Raw genomic sequence first — 4,541 nt, 5'->3', positions numbered from 1 at the left:
ATGAAATTGTGAACTGAGAAAAATATATCTTCTGAAACAGACAATTTAATGGAAAATTGTGACACTATCCAAGTAAATAACATAACAAGAAAAAGACTTTGCAGAATATTGATTTAATGCATCACTTAAGCAAGAGAATATCTCAAACCTGCATTATCTATGCTCTATTTCCTTGTACCTTGGACAGCTTATCTATTTACCTCCCTCCAAAGAACAGGCACAGTTTTCTACATGAATTGTTTGCTTATGATGTATAGTATTTAACAGACGATAAACTGCATCTAAAAGAGAATTCAGCACTTTTAGAAGTTATGTATTCTTTAATATGCCATGGGTTATAATATCATGAATAAAAATGACTGAAATTAAATTCAGACCAGCGGAAGATAACTGCCATCATCATCATCTGTTGAAAACATATCACTGCCAAAGAAATCACTTTCAACATGCACAAAAGTTTGCAAATTGCAATTTGACCCCATTGTATAAATTTCAATAGTCATCTGAAACATCGAAAGAATCCATTTAAAATAATTATGTTGATTCTAAATTGTGCATTCAAATGATATGTTCTGTTCACAGTTAGTGGATATGACAAGAATATATGCCATAAAACTAAGATAAAAAGTTGAAGTTACTTATCAAGCCTATTGTTAATTTTAAAAATGCAGGTAAGAAAAATGTACCTCTTGAAAATGACTAAAATTTTTTTAAGAGAGAAATTGTTTGGTTGTATCTATATATTTATCATATTAGAGATAAAAATTAGCCTTTATTACAGTGAAAGCTCTGTGGAATTCTCTTAGCATAGGAAAATAAATGTCACTCTCCATTAAAATGAAGCGAATGCCTTATTTGGTCAAATCAGCATGCATAATTTAATTAGATGCCCGAATATTCTGCAACATAGCGTGAAAGGGCAGCTCAAATATGTTTAGTAGTTCCGAATTTTAGAAGCATTATAGTGAAATGGTATGTGTCCTTACAGAACACTTCACGATAACATCACTCTGCTCATGACTACAGGGTGGTCTTAGCAAGTTTCTACTCTTCTCAGTCTGCAAAGCACAACAGTCACAGGGACAACTGGACATGAAAGTTGAGAGGCAGGGAGCTTGATGAATTTTATAACATGGATCTGAATAGATCAAGGTTTGCAGGAATCTGGAACTGGTAGGAGCTGCAAAGGATGTGGCTTTGGGGAATGGAGGGTAGAGGGAAAAAAATTATTGTAATTGAAATTATTTTGGGGGATGAGAAGTTTGATCTCACTTTTGCTTTCATGAATGTGAGCAAGTAGGAAAAGTGATATCTTACTACTTATAAAACCCTGGCTATTTGGACAAACCCCGAATTTAGGGTTGGAAGTCAGAGTCAGATGAAACACATCAGTGTCATCTGAGTTTCTCTTGCTCCTCTGGGAGTTGATTTGACCCTGGCTCAAGAAGAGCATCAATGAATGTGGAATGATGTAGATGAACTGAAGACGTTGATAGAAAGCTAACATAGAGAGCTTAATGAAAATCAGACCGTTTAAGGCAGCGGAGAACAGAAAAAATCAAAGGGAAATAGTCATAAGAGATACTTGGAGAGCAATGCTCTTGACAGCTTTGGTGTTAGTGATAACTGGATTTTTATTTTTTTAATGTAAAAGATTGTTTCTTTTTCTATGGCTCTCCTACAGATCATATCCTACATAGTATAATATATATTACTCATATATTACAATATATAATCCAATATATTTAAAGAAGCCAAAGAACCAATAGTATGTTTGTCATTTTTAGATGCATTTCAATGGTTCCATAAAGGGTTTAGTATAGTAGGTTTAGTCATACCTTATTATCTCTTCTTGCCAGGTAAGAAAAGAGCATTATTGTCACTTTTATTTTCCCATCTGATAATGTTGGTAAATAGTGCATTCTCAACAAATATTTGTTGACTGACTCTTTCAACCTCACAATACATATTATAAGCGAAAAAATGATTTAAGCCTTTCATGGTGCTGGAGAAAAACATTAGGACAACTTATCCATTGTTCCAGGAAGATGGGAGTGACTCTAAGGAAAAAAATTGTACATTTTTCTTATGAAAATGGAATGTACTGAGTAAGTCAGAGGGACAATGAGGCCTAATTGTACACGGTATGATGATAATGATTAAAAGTTGCATCAAAACCGGTTTAGCCCGGATGTTTGTTTCTGTGATAAGCCCATATCAGGTCTCAATCCATGGGTCCTTTGTCTTTGGTCATTGAAGAAGAGATGTCAAGAAACCCAAGGGCCAGAACATAACTTGGCATTAAGATTGAAATCTATGACATTGTAGAAAACTCCACGTCTCTAGGCTCTGCGTTACTCCTCATTCTTGCTGATGGTTGACTTTCATGACTCTCTAGTGTATATTCTTGTTGAAAATGGGCTATTTTTTCCTTGTTAGTCTATAGACTGAGGCCAAATCTTAGTCACAGTTTTAAAGTCCTAAGAAAAAGACTTGATTAACTGAACTTAGATCAAGTAACAAACCGGGACTGATACATTGTGGGCTGGGTAATAGGAACAAGATTACCTCAGTTGCAAACATGTGAATGGAAGACTACAGTGGAATTTCTGAGAAAAGAGGTGTGGGAATCCTATGCAATAGGTATTCACTGTATTTGTCTATCTTGAGCTGCTGGCAGGAGTTGTGCTCAAAACAAAAAGAAGTAAATACCTTCCAGTATGACTGGATTTTCCTCCCTCCCATGCCCCCATATCATTCCAGATTCCCTTGTCTAGATTGAGCCAGTGGATTTGTATTTGATCTGAAAGTTTTCAATCTACAGATGAGTTCTACAATCATTTGAGTATTCAAGTTTGAGTTTAATCCATTTCTGCTTTTTCTCCTTCTACCCAGACCTGAAGCTCAGGTTCCAGCATACTCCATTGATGACTGTGCCCCCTGTACAGTTGTTTTCAATCCCCACTAGCTAAGAAGCGTATTTTTGTCATTTGCTTTTCATTCCTTGAAATGATCCCTAATGCCAAAGCTTAAACTGGACTTTTTTTTTTTTTTTTCCCCAGGCTTAATTCACTTTATTTTTCTTGTATAAAAACGTTATGTTGTAGCCACAGCTGGAGCCTGGGTCCTCTGCACCGAGACTCTGGTGTGGGTCTTGAGGAGGTGGCCAGTGAATTCCTGATACGGAGACTTGGTGAATACAGTCTTCTTTCAGAGGTCTGCATTCACTTAGAGATGTTAAAATTACATAGTTTGTTAAAAGTCATAAAGGAGCAAGTATGTTTTAATTATAAAACCCCGGTCTTTCCTCTAATGAGTCCATAAAGCAAATAACCACAAGTAAATAAGATAATGTGTATAAAGTACCAGATAGCAATAACTTAATGCCACAACCATTTATTTGGAATCTTCTATATACCTGGCACTGGGCTAAGTACTCTACAAACTTCCTTCATTTAATTTTTAAGCCAAAAGAAGGAGGGAGTATGTTTTAAGCCAGAGATCGGGGGTCAGGTAGCTGTAGGTCTTAGAGACAGCATCAAAGGTGACCTTGGCAAAGTTGCCCAGGGTGGCAGTACAGCCCGTGGCTGAGGTGTAGCAGTCATTGATACCAGTCATCATGAGCAGCTTCCTGGGCACAGGTTCCGAGAGATGCCAGTGCCCCTGGGAAAGAGGATGAGGCTCACCAACACAGAGTCGCAGCGGCCTGTCACCTTACAAGGGATGGTGTGGGGATTGCAGATCTTGTTCCCCCAGTAGCCTCTGCGCATGGGAACAATGGAGAGCTTCGCCAGGATGATGGCCCTGCGGATGGCAGTGGCCACCTCCTGGGAGCACTTAACAGTCAGACCAACGTGGCCATTGTATTCCCTGATGGCAACAAACGCTTTGAACCTGGTGCGCTGGCTGGCGCGGGTCGGCTTCTGCTCCGGCATAATCTTCGAAACCTTGTCCTTGAGAGAGGCCCCTGGGAAAAAGTCAATGATCTCAGATTCCCTGATGGACAAGGAGAAGAGATAGATCTCCTCCAGGGACTTGATCGAGCTCCGCGGCCTCCGCCCCGGGCTGGCCCTGAATACCACTGCCAAAGCTCCATGGAAGCCACAGCGGTTCCCCATCCCAGGGCCCCAGGGCGCCTCTGCCCCGCCCCGCCTTTCCACTGCACCTGCGTCATCCGCCATTTGGTGTTTTCTCAGAAAATAGACTAAATTGGAAATTTTTAACATAACAATCATCCGTTAAAGCAGCCTACTGACGTTACTATTCCCCTCCCCGGTCCGGCAACCCCTACTCATTTTAAGCAAACATTGTCTCAGATAATGACTAAGGTGTAAAAGTGGAGAAAATAATTTGTCCAGGTGGCAGGTATAATTTTATTTTCTTTCCAACCTTTCTTCCAATAATTTTATTGCCCTCTTCATATATAGTACGTTAGTCTAAGGCAAGTTCCTACAAAGGACTTTTTTTTCTCTGCTTTTAATGTCTTTTAAGACAATCGTTAAAATTGTACATCCAACAACACATTTTCTATCTGATATTTT

The 4,541-nt window shown here is 39.0% G+C and overlaps 1 pseudogene; it reads right to left on the bottom strand.

Moving 5' to 3' along the window:
- Nucleotides 1–3,096: 3,096 nt before the first annotated feature.
- LOC105532174 lies at nucleotides 3,097–4,181 on the bottom strand (annotated as a pseudogene).
- Nucleotides 4,182–4,541: the final 360 nt, after the last annotated feature.

Source organism: Mandrillus leucophaeus, unplaced genomic scaffold, assembly GCF_000951045.1.
Source record: "Mandrillus leucophaeus isolate KB7577 unplaced genomic scaffold, Mleu.le_1.0 Scaffold938, whole genome shotgun sequence".
NCBI classification, from domain to species: domain Eukaryota; kingdom Metazoa; phylum Chordata; class Mammalia; order Primates; family Cercopithecidae; genus Mandrillus; species Mandrillus leucophaeus.
Note: the sequence above shows the minus strand (reverse complement) of the source record. Positions and strands in the feature narration are given on the sequence as shown.